At 40.4% G+C, this 17,847-nt stretch overlaps 1 protein-coding gene across 1 annotated transcript in view; it reads right to left on the minus strand.

Annotated features, from left to right (window-relative positions):
* The window catches only part of IL1RAPL2 (interleukin 1 receptor accessory protein like 2), a 1,213,983-nt gene that overhangs the window by 193,728 nt on the left and 1,002,408 nt on the right, over window positions 1-17,847 (minus strand). The gene's annotated exons all lie outside the window — the stretch shown is intronic.

The raw sequence follows: 17,847 nt of genomic DNA on the forward strand, positions 1-17,847 counted from the left end.
ATATACTGTTTATTCCTATGGTAGGTGCTTGTCTATAAGTCAAAATAGGTTAAGTTATGCTATAACAACAGAAAAATATACAAATATCATTGGTTTAAAACAACAAAGATTGGCTTTGTACCTGTAGCTTAGCGGCTAGGGCACCGGCCACATACATTGGAGCTGGAGGGTTCAAATCCAGCCCAGGCCTGCCAAATGACATATCTGAAGGATACTTAAGTTACACAGGTCAGATTTATCTTCAGCTTAGCTTAGCTTAAGCCCAAGAGTTGGAGGTTGCTGTGAGCTGTGACACCATAGCTCCCTACCCAGGGCAACAGAGTGAGACTCTGTTTCAAAAAAAAGAAAGAAAAGAAAAACAACAAAGATTTAAGCTGGGTGTGGTGGCTCATGTCTGTAATCTTAGCACTCTGAGAGGCTAAGGCAGGAGAATTGCTTGAGCTCAGGAGTTCGAGACCAGCCTGAGCAAGAGTGAGACCCCATCTCTACTAAAAATGAAAAACTGAAGCAAGAGAATCACTTGAGCCCAAGAGTTTGAGGTTGCTGTGAGCTACAATGCTACAGCACTCTACTAAGGGTGAAAAAGTGAAGCATTGTCTCAAAAAAAAAAAAAAAGATTTGTTTCTTGTTTAGGTTGCATGTCCAATGCTGGTTGGTAGAGTGGGGGGTCCCTGTCTCTCACTCAAGGACCCAGGTTGAAGGAAGATCCATTTTGAAACATGATTTTACATTACTAAAGAAGGGAAAATGAAAGACTAGAGCTCTGTACTGGGAATTTAATACTTCCACCAAGAAATGACATGAGTCACTTCTGCTCACATTTCAATGGACAAAGGAAGTTAAAAGGCCACCCCTAACTTCAAAAGTTATGGAAGAACAGCTTTATAATACTGTGTAGCTGCCAAGAGCACTAAAATAGTTATGACAACCTTTCTGACTCCCACAAGGAATAAGATTGGGGTTCCAGTTTGACTTTTACCATTAGAAATGTGACCTATACTATTTAAACTCGATGGGTCCATAATCTTCCACACCAGTTTGTTGTGAGGATCAGGGTGGCAATGAAAAAAAAAAATAAAAGTATAAATCGTTAATCAAATACAAGGTGATAGTTTAATTATCTATACTTTAATGATGAATTTTTAAATCTAAAATTAGGGGCATGAATGCTTCTTTAGGTAGGCAGAATGTAATAATTCCATTTGTGGAGATTTGGGATGGTAGTCATATAACTGCAACCATCCAGCAATAAATTAGCATTTGTAAAAAGTATATACACCATTCCTTCCTTCACAGCTATAGTATTTGACCCTTTAGATAAGTTAGTGGCAGTATAGGCCTGGGGTGAGTGAAGGTACTGCAGAGATCAGGGTCCCTGATGCTGCAAAAGGGCTAGATGCAATACCAATTATTTTATGCATTTAACAAAGGTTGCAACCACTTTTACATTCAACTAGCTTTTTTAAAGTCAGCATTCCATACAATGCAGTAAGGGAAAGTATGAAGTCAACGAATTGCTACAGTTAAAATTGGCCTTTTTTGAAACGCATCCAGTTGATAGTTCCTAAACTGACATGTGTAGGAAAGGAGACAAAGAGTTCAACAAGGAGACACCCCAAACTTCTATCTCTTTGCTTCTCTGAAGGAGCCAAGTAACTACCAGCCTTTAAAACATATTAAGCTTTAGGGAGGCATAAAACGTCCTCACCAATACACATCAGTCATATCTGATGGCAGGACAGCGTAACTTGGGTTTTATGACACCTTTCATTTCCCATCACTTACACCACGGGTGTTTTGAGTTACGTCAGAAGATTCTAATAAAAATGTTAAAATAAGGAATTTAATTCTCTCCGACTTTCTTTGTTGAAATAACAGTTGATATTATTATTTCACATACCTGATATGTTAAAATAAATCTATGCCATATGGAACAATGAAGAGAGGCAGAGAATGTCACAGCATCAAGTTATGGTGATAGGGGACACTGCTTGAAGAAAGAAGGGGGACAGCATCATGCAAGATTCGTCTTGAGCAAGACTGTTCTTTCTGAGCGGGTAGCTCTAGCATAAAATGGTGCAGTGGCTGCTGTGCTGCTGGCTGCTGCTTTCACGTCCCTTCTTTCTGAGTCTCTATTGATGTATCTCTCTCTCTTTTACTGTCTCTTTCACAGACACGCACATATGGGGGGGGTAGAGATTTGACAGCTTAATTACCTTCTCCTATTTAAATCATGTTCATATGCTCTGGGGCCTGGTGGCAGAAGGCTCCCTTTGTGAAATCTAATAAATGGGTGAAAGCACTAAAAGAGAAGTGACTCCATGATGGCAACTCTCTGGTTTTCTTTTTTTTTTTTTTCCTTTTTCTTTTTCAGGGCTTTATCTTCCTTTGAAGAAAATTCTCCACAAACCCTTAAATGCCATAGGCTACAGATATTCAGCAAAAAATTCCCTGAGAAAAAAACCACATGAAATTTCTAATGCATCAATAATGTTATATTTAATAAAGTCTGTAAAACTTTCCAGGCCAAGAAGATCCAAGACGAATTGACAAATGAGATTTTATGTATTGGTCTTCCAGATCCATCCACAAAGAATGGGATGGTAGAAGATACCAAATAATTCAGAATGACATAATCCATGGCAATGGAATTAAGGATTCACATGTAAATGAACTGTGAGGAAGAAAGGGAAAGAGGATGACCCATTAATCACAGATCTATACCTTTGGGAAGGTGCTGTTTCATTTAGCTGGCAGTCCTCTGGTCCTCTTAGTCTCCTCTGGCAAAATTCTCTACTGAGCTTCTGGTTCATCTCTAATCACTGAAAGGAATTATTCTGAATTTCTGCAGTTATTCTGATGATTTAGCCATTCATATACGTGTGCTGTTTGCATATGAATGTGTACCAATGTCTCCATATTGGTGTGTCAGAGTGTGGAGAATGCTCCTGCCTTTCATAGTACAAGGGCCTCAAATCTAAGCTACTTTCCCCCATAAATCTACGGCATTAGCCTTGAGGGAGAGCACTGTGCCGCTTTCATGCTTGGTGAAGTGTTTGATTCATTGTTTTGCATCTCTCTAGCTGTACCCTTCTCTGCTATAGCCCCTTTATCTTGCATAGCTCAGCTCATGTGTTTCTTCTCCTAACAGCAGCTGGCCTTAAAGACCCCACCTTAAAAATACTTTCAAAATTCAGCAGAGCAATTTTCTCCTTCTGATGTCTATCTCCATTTCTAGAGCCATGGGGGTAAGATCATTTCAATGACCTGCTGTGCCCTTTCCCTCAGTGCATCTACTCAGCCAATCAGTAAGAGGAGAGTTCCTCTGCGGACATTTGCAGAAGGGATACTCAGAGCTATCATCTCATCCAGGCCCCTTCCTTTAGGTTAATATAAAAATGATTCAGGTCTCCGGATTATTATCTCCTCTTGAAATTCTCCACACGTTCCATCCAATTGTTTCATTCTAGTCTGTTTCTCCAGAATAGTTAAAACCATCTTCCTAGGTCCCACTGAAGTATCCTTGACCATAACCTTATACCTTTCTTTGTTTACTATTTTGCATAGATTGACGTCAAAGGCTTAAGAGTCTCCTCTAAAAAATCCTTCTTATACTTGAAGACATTCATGTTATCACCCTTCAAGCCACGACTTCTCAGTCTGTGGGTTTTTAGATGTCCTTAATGTGTTGTGTCCTAGGTTTCACAAACCTCTCTACAAACTTCTTATCCGGAGATCATTTGAAGTAAGAGCAGATGGGTAGCTAATAGTGAAGAAAGGAAAGGTGAAGAAATAGAGCAGATGGCTTGGGAGAGGGCGTACATTTCCAGCACGACCACTTACCCAGTAGTCAAAATCAGAAATCTGGATATCATCCCCTCCTCTCTCCTCTGCTTCATGCCATGTATTCCATCAGTTACTAAGCCCCGGCATTTCTACTCCTAAATCTCTCAGAAATGAAGCCCTTCACTCCTCTTACACTATCTTTTGTTCTCTCTCTTTTTCGGTTTTCAAAAGCTAGAACCCATTTTCTTCACTTGTCCTTGGGCGGCAGGACTCCAGAGCTTCTGGGCTTTGGACGCTGGGTCAAGTACCAGTAGCTCCCCATGGTTCTCATTGTTTTAAAGATAGCAATCATCTGGTCATTATTTTCAAGCAACAAACACTTATTGAGCACAATTTTGTAACTGTTGCTATGCTAGGCATCTGTGATATAGATTAAAAACCCAGTAGCTATTCTCATACATATCAAATATGCTGGGGGAGAGAGACAAACAGATAAGTGAAATGTTGTAAAAGTGTAAGATTAGAGACACGGGGATGGCACTAAAGAGACCCACAGGGGTAGTTAACCCAGCCCAGGGAAGGTTATTTAACCTATGTTAACCTCTATTGTCTCACAGGATAACCAAGAATTCTCTCTCTCTCTTTCTTCCCCCTTCCCTGTAGCCCCCCACCCACCCCCTAACCCCCTCCCTGGGCTGCTGCCATTAGGAATATCCATGTTCCAGCTGTGGAGTTAGCAAGGTTTTTATTTCCCTGGGGTGACTTTAGTAAACAAAGCACTTTGTTTTGTTTCCCTCTTATCTGGCCTCCATCCATATTGGCTCTCCCTCCCTCCATCCCCACGTGAATCACCACAAGCCAAGTTAGGATGGCAGCTCTCTGATTCTGAAGCTGACGTGACATTCTGAAGATCTTCAGCAGCCAAATTACCCTCCATAGATTGCTTAATTTGTGGAACGTGTTCCATAATCACATTTTCTCCTGACTACCTTACAACCTTTCCTGCTTCTTATTTCTTTGCCCCATTTCCTTTCCCTTGCTGACAGCAGGTGGTCAGTGCTGTCTTGGAAAGAGAACCTGGCACCGTTTCCAGGCAAAGCAACAAAAATTGAGCTTCAATTATTCGCCAAGTAGAGACTTTGATGGAAGGCTACCTTTGTCCATATTGACCGCACAGGCAGGCACAGCTGAGGACGGAGGCATAGTGTGGGAAAGTGGTAGAGACAGCAACATTCAGGTGTGACTGTGGCATAAGGTCCGCTATGAGTCAATGCTTCCACACTTTCTTTATAAATTGAAATTAATATTCCTGGAACACACTGGCTCAGAAGCTTTATGGTTGCAATGACCCTACACCCATTTTACAGATGGGCCACTGGTCAGAAATGTTATAGAGACAGTCTACCTTAGTCCCTTATAGCAAATTAGAATCCACAGCAGAAAAGAATTTCTTGGTGTCTAGGTCTTCAAACAACTACGTGCTTGTCAAAATCTCCTTAAAATAAACTTTATTCCTGATATTTATTTATAGTTAACTTCTCGTTCTAATTCAGTTTTCAACAGACACTGGTTTGTAAGCCTATTGCCTGGCTCTGAAGAGCCAAAGGTGAATTTCAACGATTTCCCTGGTCCCTTGAGAGCATTCTCCTTTTGAGACATCAATTTTCTCAACACCCAACAAATTCCAAACACCCAGTTCTCAAAGATCTGTGATGAATCCTTGAAAATTCTGATGAAGAAATAGCTGCTGAAATAGGATTTTAAAGCTGAAAAAAATGAAGGTTTAAAAGAGATACCTGGAGGATACAGACGATGGAGCTGACTAGTCTCCCACCCTGGGCCTCTCTCAGCTTCCCTTTGCTGGGAGCTCCCTCAGCCAAATAAAAGGCAGAACTGGTGAGTGTCTTATGTTTTGTTTGCTTGTTTTTGAGACAGAGTCACACTTCGTCGCCCCTGGTAGAATGCCACGGCATCATAGCTCACAGCAACCTCTAACTTTGGGGCTTAAGTGATCCTCTTGCCTTAGCCTCTCTAGTAGCTGCGACCACAGGGGCCCGCCACAACGCCCAGCTATTTTTAGAGACAGGGTCTCGCTCTTGGTCAGGCTGGTCTTGAACTTGTGAGCTCAGGCAATCCAGCCGCCATGGCCTCCCAAGTGCTAGTATTACAGGCTTGAGCTACGGCGCCTGGCCCTTTTGTTTGTTTGTTTGTCTAATATGCAGGAAAAATCAAAGCCTTTGACTGTGTGGGAGGCGAAGGGGAGGGAAGGGAAGGGCAGGCAGGGCAAGGTAGCTCAGGCCTGGGCTTTGAGGCAGGCTCGCTGCTCTTCCACAATAAGGAATGGGTGAGTCAGCCTCATCCCACCTCTGATCCGACCACATCCTGGCTTCTCCCACCACATAGAGGCTAGGGCACAAGACAGGCAGTATGCCATTTGGCTTTCTTTGCTAACACTGCCCATCAGCCTATTATTCTGACATTCCCACAGTCTTACTACTATACTATTAGGGAAAGTCTGGCAGGCAAGGCGCATCTAAAGTTATTTCATTAAGGCTGACAGCTTTAAACTGTGCTTCTGAGGTGGGGAAAAAATCCTTGTTATCAAACAACTACACACTAGTCCTCAAATACCAAATGATTCTTACATTTCTCTCCTTGTCCTGAGTAAATTTATTGGCCTTGCTTTCCTGGAGCAAGATTTGAAGACAGCAGCAGTTATAGGAGACGGTGTACCGCTCAAGGGCTATTCTCTTGTAAATACCAGGTCTCAGAGAGAAACTGGACATGCCAATTCTTGAAATCCCAAATCATAGAAATGATCAAGCATCCGCCTAATTTTGTGCTATGGTCTGAATGTCTGTGTCCCCCCTTAAATTCATATGTTGAAATCCTAACCCCCCAGGGTGATTCTATTAGGAGGTGGGGCCTTTTTGGAGGTGATGAGGTCATGAGGACAGAGTCTTCATGGAATGGGATTAGTGCCCTTATCAAAGAGACCTGAAGGAGCTTGTTTGCTATGTGAGGATACAGACAAAAGGTATTATCTATGAAGCAGAGAGAGCCCTCATCAGCCACAGAATCTGCAGATGCCTTGATCTTGAACTTCTTAGCTTCTAGAACTTTAAGAAAGAAGTTTCTATTGTTTATAAGCTAAGTTTATGGTATCTCTGACCCAACTACAATACTTGGTGTGGCAGAAGAAGTTGAGGACAAAGGTGTCATTAAAAGTTCCTTCAGATACTGACAGTCCTCTGGGTCTATGAATCTGTTAAGGATTTTATTGTCTCTCCCTCCTTCCTTCACATTTTCTTTCCATATATTTTGCTCTGAATGTCTTTGTCTTTCTTTTTCTTATCTTTGGAGAGAGCATGGTATATTAGAAAGAACACGGAATTTGGTGACAGACTAACCCAAGTTCATAATCTGAGTCCTTTGTTCTCAAGAGACTGTAGGCAATTTGCTTGGCCACTCTGTACCTCAGTTTTCCCATCTGCAAAATAGGTATGTTTATGACTACCTAATAGTTTTGTTGGGAGGACTAAGTGGGACCATATGTATACAACAGCTACACATAGAAAATTATTCAAATATTAATCATTCATTCCCCTTCCCCTTCTGGGGTCTCCGTCAGGCCCCTTCCTTACTCTGTTTTAATAATTGCTTTTTTTGCATAGTTCTATTGGTGCTTTGCAGGGCTAAAGAGAAAGTATGCAAATCCCTCTACCTTTAAGCAGAATCTAAAACCCCAAGTATCACAGTTACAACAAGGATGGGCTTTGCTGATCCCTTGAGTTCAAACCCCAGCTCTGACTCCTGCTACTTGTTTCCTTGGACAAGCTAACTTGTCCTGTGGCCAGGTTCCCCGTTTTTAAAGCAACGACAATAATGGTCCAACCTCACAGGATTTTGATGAGGACAGAAGGAGTTAATTCATGTGGCTGGCAAATGGTAGGTGCTCAATAAATGTGCATTGTAAAAAATCAAACACTACCTTCTCAGAAACACTTTCTCTATCATATTTAAAAATTACTACCCTTACCCTTATGTTCTTTTCCCTTACCCTGCTTCATTTTAGTCTTAATTATTATCCTCTGACAAAACATACATTTCTCTGTGTTTATCTGTTATTTTTGTCTCCCTTCCTCTACCACTAGAACATTACTGCTATGGCAGCAAACTTTTTCTTTTCTATAGTCCCCAACACCTAGAATGGAGCCTGGACCATAGTAGGCACTAAAGATAGACTCATTGACTGGATGAATTAATCCTATGTAATGCATTTCAATGAGAGGAGCAGCCCAGATCTTTCAGGATGACAGAGGCCATAACTTGAGCATGGGAGCCTTCCTATTGTATACTGATCCTCTTTCCAGGCATCCTGAAAGCAAAGTCAAGCCCTCTGGCAAACCATTTGGGTAACTGTGACACTTGACGACTTCTCTTAAGTACAGGGGTAAACTCTTGCTTACCTGCCATTCGGGTTACAAGGCCTATAATCATGTTCTCTGAGATGGCTCATTTTATGTGGCTTGTGTATATGTATATGTAAGTTTTATTTTCAATTAATAAATAAATACATATTTACGGGGTCCGATGTGATATTTTAATACATGTATATATCGTAGAATGATCAAATAAGGCCAATTAACATATCTATCACCTCATATACTTATAATTTTTTTGTCATGAGAACATTGAAAATCTACTTTTAGCTATTTTGAAATATACTATACATTTACTGTAGCCACCCTACTACACAATAGCATTTTTTTTTTTTTTTGCTTTTTAAAAAAAATTCTGCTTGCTTTAATTTTTTTTCAGGTTATAAAAAATGTTTTAACTGGTTTATCACTTTTTTTTTTTTGAGACAGAGTCTCACTATACCGCCCTTGGTAGAGTGCTGTGGCATCACAGCTCACAGCAACCTCAGACTCTTGGACTCAGAGATTCTCTTGCCTCAGCCTCCCAAGTAGCTGGGACTACAGGCACCTGCCACAATGCCCAGCTATTTTTTTGTTGCAGTTGTCATTGCTGTTTAGCTGGCCTAGGCAGGGTTCAAACCTGCTAGCCCGGGTAAATGTGGCTGGCGCCCTACCCACTGAGCTTGGGAGCCCCTCTGGTTTATCACTTTCATAGAGTAACTCTGGATGTCAAATCTTGCCTATTAGTGTTTTGTTTTATTTTGAGTCAGAATCTCACTTTGACGCCCTTGGTAGAATGCCATGGCCTTGGGGTCATAGCTCACAGCAACCTCAAACTCTTGGGTTTAGGCCACCCTCTTGCCTCAGCCTCCTGCCGAGTAGCTGGGACTATAGGCACCCACCACATCACCTGGCTATTTTTAGAGATGGGGGTCTCACTCTTGCTCAGGCTAGTCTGGAACTCCAGAGCTCAAGCAATCCACCCAACTCAGCCTCCCAGAGTACTAGGATTATAGTTGCCTGCTAGTTTTTAATAATAGAATACCAAGGCAAATATAACAGGTCACTGACAGTAAAAAAACTCTGGGTAATGGGTGTGGGAAGCAGGAGGGGTTGAAGCCAAGTGCCTCCAGCTACCTCTATTGCCCATGTCCGCTTCTAAATCACAGGAACATTCAAGCACTACTGCTCACAGTCAGCTTGTTTTCTGCTCTGAGATCTTCTTTTGACTTTGAGCCTTGCTAGGTATTCTCCCTTTGGCATTTGTGAAATCTATTTCCCTCTTCTGATGTAAAAGTCCTCACTGTCCCTCAAAGCTTCCCTTCTGCTGCTTTCTGCATAGCACTATTATTTTTAAGAAATATAGTGTAGCAAAGGTCAAGAGAGATGAAGGGATTAGGCATTAGCTCAGGGAGAAGCCAGGCTATTGTGCAGTGGCAAAATGAAGCATAGGCACTCTGTCTACCTAATTGTGAGAGGAAATAGCTCTGAGCTTTAGCATTACTCATATATGCTTTATATGCATGACCTTCAAATGGCAGTAATGAATATCGCTTTTCCTGTTGATAAATACTGATTCCTCTGTGCTGGTGGAAACCTCAAGTTCATTTGGATTTGATAACTACCAGCTGTGACTTATTAAGAGCTTACATGCCCCTCAGCACGTATGACTGTTTGAATACTTACTGTCCTTACCCACCTACCAAGTCTAGGCCCGGGCTTTCAAAGCAAATATGCATCAAAGAAGATTCCTGCCAGTGCCTCTTCACATTAGATCCAGTTACCAAGCTGAAGCTGAACCTTAATAGTTTCCTAAGGTGAGCCGTGAGCATTGCCCTTTACTTGGCTATATCTTTACTCATAATTAGAATCCATGTCTCAGCGATCTTATGGTATGAGGGTGTCCCATCTCGCTGAGTGCTGTAATACCCAAGAACTATTCTAAAAGTCCATGTTGTGGGTCATTTTATAGTAAGACATTCTATTATTGACATTTTTTTTCCTAGAGATTAAAGTCTCTTGGTAGGGTATACAACGGACCTGGTTTAGGGATAGTGGATTCTCTGGCTCAAATGTGTGCACTAACTTTTATGTCATAGGTCAGCTATTAAAATAAAAAGCAGCCTACTTAGATCAGGCCTGAAAGGAAACCAAACTGTGAGGCCCTAAGCAATACCTACCCTTTTTCTGGGGTATGGAGGATAGGTTTATGATGGGGTCCTTTGTTGTATTTTCTTTTGTTGCTGTTGGTGGTTTTGTGACTGCGATTAGAGGAGGGAGGGAGAAGAAAAAAATGAGTGAAATGCCCATAAACAAGAGGGACAAAACATTGCCTTTTTTTTAAGGTGCCAAAATAACATTTGGAAAGGAAAAATTGTTTCCCACAGTAGAGTAGAATAGAGAACACAGTGTGAGAGTTTTTAGTAACAGGCAGTAAGGTTTATCTTCATACACACAGCCTGTCTTTTGCCTTTCTTCTCCGTCTGGAGTTCATACTCCATTTTCCCTCTCTCCTTCTGTTTTCCCGTCACACCCAGCTCAAGATGACAGGCATCAGTATGGCACATTCTCTCTTTTAGGCAGACTCCTGTATAAAGATCCAAGGATTGGGATGGGCACAGTGGCTCACGCCTGTAATCTTAGCACTCTGGGAGGCCAGGAAAGGAGGATTGCTTGAGCTCAGGAGTTTGAGACCAACTTGAGAAAGAGCAAGACCCTATCTCTACTAAAAATAGAAAAAACTAGGCGGGGGACGTGATGGGTACCTGTAGTCCCACTCGTTTGAGAGGCTGAGGCAGGATGATCGCTTGCACCCAAGAGTTTGAGGTTGCTGTGAGCTATGCTGATGCCACAGTCCTCTAGCCTGAGCAACAGTGAGAATCTGTCTCAAAAAAACAAAAAAGATCAAAGGACTTAAGTGACCACTATTCTACTCTCTACTTCTATGAGATTAACTTTTTTAGTTTTCACATATGAGTGAAAACACACAGTATTTGTCTTTCTGTGCCTAGCTTATTTTACTTCATGTAATAGCTTCCACATTCATCCAAGTTGCTGTGAAGACGGGACTGATGGCTGAATAGAATTCCATTATGCACATATACTACATTTCTTTATCCATTCTTCTGTTGATGGACATGACTTCATTGCACTCCATAAATATGTGTCCTTACTATGTGTCAATTAAACATTTGCAAAAAGGGCTTAAGTGAAAGGAGACATCTTTGGAAATAAAGTTCAGGAATCCAGCCAGCCATTGAGTGAAGATGGGATGTGTGGAAGAAGGTGTGGTCCACAAGCAGCCATCACTATCCTCCTTGTTCCTGCTAAATCCTACCATAGAATATATCTTATTCTAAACCTGCCTGGCTCAGAACAACAGAGTCTTCATACAGATCCTTGAGGAGGTTTTTTTCTTTAAATGTGCAGTAGAGGTCTCAGCTTGAACCTTGTTATGCCAACTGCTAGAACTCAGATGAGTCAGGATGGCTATGGTGAATGAACCGGTAGAGTTAATTTGTCTAATGGCTGGAGGAAGAGCAAGAGTTTTGTCCAATTTTTACACAGTACCTGAGGCAACAAAGTGATAGGGATTGGCCAAGATGGTGTCTATGTCCCACACAGTGTCAAGGATTGGAATCTGAGCCCTATGGAGAACATGGCTGAAGACAGAAGCCAAAGAAGCTATATTTGCAATAACAATAGAGAAAGACAGAGACACAAGCAATGTTGCTACAGTGCTCAGGTGACAAAGTGTTGCAACCAGGGGGATGAGTGGCACTCTCCTCATTTTTATTCAGAGTGGCACGGACACAGTGAAACCTTGGAAAGACCCAAACTGTTATTTTGGCTCATCACAAGGTTTGCTATTTTAGAGAACACAAGAAGAGATTAGCCGAAGCAAGATATCATGGTTCCACATGATGGCATGGAAGCAGTGATAGCAGTAAAGTGATATTTTCAAGTGTCTTCTTGGAGCTGACATCAACCAAGGCCTGAAATGCTCAAATACGAGAATATTGTTTGTGAGCAGAGGTGAGACACCTCCAGAAATTCTTCTATATAAATGGGTGACACTCTGGGGGAGAAAGTCAAGAGATCCTAAAATACACAAATGGAAACAGCACCTGCAGCTCAGCGGCTAGGGCATCAACCCCATACAACTAGAGGCTGTTGGGTTCGAACCCAGCCCAGGCCTGCCAAACAACAATGACAACTACAACAACAACAACAAAAATAGCTGGGTATTGTGGGGGCGCCTGTAGTCCCAGCTAATTGGGAGGTTTAGGCAAGAGAATCTCTTAAGCCTAAGAGTTTGAGATTGCTGTGAGCTGTGATGCCACTGCACTCTACCAAGGACGACATTGTGAGATTCTGTCTCAAAAAAAAAAAAAAAAAGACAGTAATATGGCATTATTATATTTAATATGACTTTATTTGTAACCACATCCTGGTGATGTCTGAAGCATTCAAACTGCATGAAAAGGGGACTCTACAGATTCGGAATTTGTCAGATGTGCACGAGTAGCTTTATTTTGTTGTTGTTTGTTTTTATTTGTTAAGTAATGCACATGGCTTTCTGCTTATGAATCTACAACCATTTAGTGAGTTTTCCCTTTTGGTCAAAAGTATACATTTATGGTCTTGCTATCCTGCTGGAAAAGCATAAAGCTAACTGGCCCTTGTAAGAATCACATTCACAACCTTGACCTCATTAGTATGTTCCAACTATCTGAATTAACTGGCCATGATCCTGGGAAATATTTTCCTTCTGAACTCTGGAAACTCAAAAGTCTCAGTAATGTGATAAAGATAAGTTGGTTTATAAGTAAAAATGAGAAGTCTCTAAGTCAATGGCCCTAGGCTTAGAAGAGGCAATGTAAATCAAAGATAAATGTCTGCTCTGGGCAGGGATTAAAAACTGAGCTAAGAGATAGAGTGGAACCTATGCCCAGGGAATGAAAAAATGTAACAAAATTTGAGGTAAACAGATTTAATTAAAACACAGACTTCCTAAATCCATTTTCTGTGATTATTTGTCATTATTCTTAGGAGCTGATTAAGCAGTAGCAGATGTCACTAATACACAAATCTCATTACACATGTAAAATGCATTCAGTACATAGAAGAAGACCATGATTAGAACATTTTTGAAAGGTACCGCTAACTACTTCCTACTTGATTTGAAAGGAAAATTTTACTTTAGATTGCAGAAAATGCATACAGTTGGAGTCAAAACTTGAGTCACTTTAAGGGAAATTACGAAACCAAATTGAGAAGTTGTCCTTTTTATTCAGAAAGAGCAGATGGATAAATATTCATTAAATGTCAATATGGGCACAGAATTCAGAATAGGAAAATAATTATTTAACCAAGTTGGCCTTTGCCTTAAAGACCAAAAAAGATAAAAACATGAAGTAGAGTGGCCGGAGGAAGTCCTTCCCTTCTGGCCAATCACCAAGTTGCTTCACCTAGACAACATTCTGAAATGAAGATAGCAGGAAAAAAAGATTGTGAGATATACGCCTTCTGCTGTGGGGCACTTCTAATGTATCGCTAATACCTGGGTGGTGCTTATTATGTGCCAGGCATACTAAGTACTTTGCATACGTTCACTCGTTGCAACAACCCAGTGAGATCTGCACTACTGTTATTCCCACTTTATATTAAAAGAAACTGAGACGCAAAGAAGTGACGTGACTTGCCCAAGGTCACAGGACCAACAAGTGGTAAAACTGGAACTTACAATCTGGACCATTTGACCCCGGAGTCCACACTTTATTACCACACTACACTGCCTTTGGGTATACTCCAGTATATTTGCAGGGGGGTGGATTCTTAAATATTTGGAATTAGTTTACCAGTTTGAATGAGCAAATACTTTAAGAATATATAAGTTAAATAAAATATAAACTGATTCTAAAACAGCATTATGAATACTTCCTTCTTCACTTCTGAGACCAATAAATAAATAAATGCAGTGCAGATTGTTAGCAAGTCAACAGTTTTCCAGAGCACACAGCAATTTCCTATAAAATCATAACACACATTTTTTTCCAGTGTCATGAACTATTCAAAACTATATGAATTGCCAACTAGGATTTTTTGTTGCAGGATGGGGGAAGGCTACGCTTCCTCTTATTCAGCATTAAGATGCACTTTCTATAAGTGTCAATGACATGGAAGTAGGGGCGATTAATGTTCATGTTTGGAGTCCTGTTCCAGGATAGAATGAGAAAGGGAGCCCTTTGTATTGGTCCTCCTCTATTTCAAGGAAAGGGAGCTCCATGATGACTGAAAAGGAACAGTATAATTTGTTGCCACAAGACATAATTTTTGAATTAACAGAGACACGAGCATCAAGAATTTGTTTCCATTCCCTATAAAACTGCTAACATTTGTATTTACTTGAAAATATGCAGATTCCTGGTATTTCTTTCAGGACCTGGCAGAGTGTAATATTTGTGTCAAAGAAAATATTACTTGCTTTAGGATCTCCACCAAAAAAAAAAAAAAAGAGTTACTGGCTAGGATTACATTGTATTATTCCAGTGTCCCTCTTTATTTCATTTAATAGGCTTTGGGGCAACAGTCTTTCATGTCTTTGGAAATACGACAGCTCACCATTAAGGGCAATGCTGGGAAAGAAGAGGATTGTGAACAGAGGCAGCCGAAGTTAGAACATCTGCAGGATGGCTCTCTAAATCTTCTCTAAGCCACAGCACATAGTATAATTCCTTTTCCTAAAATGCAGTGAAAAGACTTTCAACTTCAAACAACCATATAATAAACAAACATATTTCCATCTGAGAGATCAAAAGGCAATTTGTAGCCCTATAGTTTGAAGCAATATGGCAGCAAGACCATAGGAAGCTAACTTCTGTCTTTTGTATTTCCCTGATTCTCTAAAGTAAGGAGCTATTCAGTAGTAAAAAAAGATTGTGGCTGTCTCGTGTTTCCTTAGTATTACATAATTTACTTCCTATATCTGTTTCTCTAATATTAAGTTAGCAAACTAATTATTTCAAACATAATTTTGATGCTGATAAAGAATGGAGTAAATCTTCCACTAAAATATTAATAAAATGTGAGCACAATGAAAACTAAAAATATACCTTCTCCTGGGAAACACTCATTGCTAGGCCTGTCAACATACATTTCATAATTTAAAACAACACTTGAGATAATTATTACTTTAAATTCTTTTTATATGCCATAGTGTGTATCCGTAAACATTACTATGTAAACCATGGAACAATGGGGCCTGAGGTGATGTAGTCCTTCATATGCAACTTAGATGGTATGAGGGTACTAAGGATGGTATGATGGTGCTGGGGATGGTATGATGGTACTGAGGATGGTATGACGGCATTGAGGGTGGTATGATGGTACTAAGGATAGTATGATGGTGTTGGGGATGGTATGATGGTGTGGGGTGCAGGGTATGTTCTTTTCATAAGAATCTCCGGAGTAAGGAACAATTTGGCTTAAAGGCTCAAGAGATGAAGGTTTGTGTTCTGATTCCATTTCTTAATTGCTGGATGACCTTGAATAAATGTCTTATCTCTTAGATCTCACCTTCCCTGTGAGAAAATAACATTAATTAGTGTTGCTACTAAGTAGTTGTTGGTGGTAAGTCATTCAATAAAATTTCTAAAAACAAACCAAACCAAACAAAAAACCCTCACAAGCATGCATCAAAGCCCAACAAAACCATTTCATAAAGAACCAAGAAATAAACAGGTATACTAAGCTTCTGGTGATGTTGTCCTAAGACCTGGTAAAATATGACAATGATAGTTATTAATTTCACCCACATTTTTGTATAAGACACAATTTTAAATTAGGGTGGGGGTGGATGATCAATAATGCCTCTGGCTTAAAGAAGAAAAAATGAAATGACCAATGGAATCGTGGCCTGTTTGATCCCTTTTTTGTATAGACCTCTGAAGTCCAAATGATTTTACTGATCGCTGACTACTACAGGTACATAATGCTAATGAGTTCATTTCACAACGGGCATAAGCATGCTCTTTAAAAGAGGAGTAAAAGGTCTTGTTCTGTGTCTGAAACTCCCAATACTTTCAGACAAAAGGATAACTCACAAATGTTTAGTTACCCATAGAGGACAAATGAATGTAACTTTTATTTGAAGATTTAATTTCAAAAACTTTTCTCCAAAGTTAAAGGTTTAAGACAGCGGTTATCAACCTGTGGGTCACAACCACAGGAACCATATTAAAGGGCTGTGGCATTAGGAAGGTAGAGAACCACTGGAGGTAACCTCATAGCATCTTATATGTTGGGGTGGGCAGGGGAAGAAGTGTGTAATAACAAAACACTGCAAGACACTTAGAATTTAGCTGTATTTCAGCCAATAAAGAAGTATTATTGTCTGGAATAGCCTTTGATCAAAGTGAAACTGCCAAGAGACCAGATTTTTATGCTAAAGCTAGTGGGAACCCATGTAGGTATGATCAAGAGCTTTTAGAAGAACTTCTGCTTCTAGCCATGAAAGAATAACTGGTATTAGACTTACTCTCACACCATAAACGATTAGAGAAGTGGATGAACGATATGAAATAATGGTTTACCAATTGGAAAACAGGCAGTGGAAGACGTAGATCCCTGAGACAAGGAAAATAAGCAAGATACCTACCCTGTTTTTATTTGTTTGTCTGGGGGCATTTTTGAACTTGGGGAGGGGGGCAGCCAGGAGAACCAAACAGAACATGTTAGTCTTGCCAAGTTGAAGTGACAGAGACTGCAGTTTGGCGAGGATGACTTGGCTGGGAATTGCAAGGCAGATTGATGAAGTTACTTAGAGAAATAGCTCCGCCGATCAGGAAAGGGTCCTCCTGACTCTCTGTCTTACTACTAAGTTGTCTGTCCATGCACAGTGTGAACTCTACAAGGCTAGGCAAAGACCAACTACCCCAGAACTGTGAGCTGAACAATTCCTCAAGTTTACACAGAGCTTGGAAATGTTTGAGTTCTGGTCACCCAGAGTGGAGAGATCTCACCGAATGTCTAAGGCAATGAGTAGAAATGCAAAAGGGTCCACCCTTAGTGATAAAATTTCACTGGGAAAGAAATCAGTCAAGAGAAACAGACATTGAAATGATGGTGATGATAGACTTCTCATGTAAGAACTTAAAACAGCTATTATAATTATAACATGCTGAAGGATTTAAAGATAAACATAAATATAATAGAAATATAAGTGGAAGATAGAAACAAGAACTAAATATACCTAGCACTGAAAAGATGAAAAATCACTTGATGGCCTCAATATAGATTTAAATATGGCAGAATAAAAGAAAAACAAACTTTAAGATTAAGCAATAGAAACTACTACAGCTGAAATATATCGAGAAAAAGAGCTAAAAATATTAAACAGATTATCAGTGATGGGTGGAACAATACCCTGCAATCTAATATATATGTAGTTGGAGTTCCATAAGGGGGAGGGGCAAATAAATTATATGTAAAAATATTGGCTGAAAGTTTGATTAAAAATATCAACTACTGGCCGGGCGCTGTGGCTCATGCCTGTAATCCAAGTACTCTGGGAGGCTTTGGCAGGTGAATTACTTGAGCTCACGAGTACAAGACCAGCCTGAGCAAGAGCAATACCTCG

The sequence above is a fragment of the Otolemur garnettii genome, unplaced genomic scaffold (genome assembly GCF_000181295.1).
Source record: "Otolemur garnettii isolate 467f Iridium unplaced genomic scaffold, OtoGar3 scaffold00216, whole genome shotgun sequence".
NCBI lineage: Eukaryota > Metazoa > Chordata > Mammalia > Primates > Galagidae > Otolemur > Otolemur garnettii.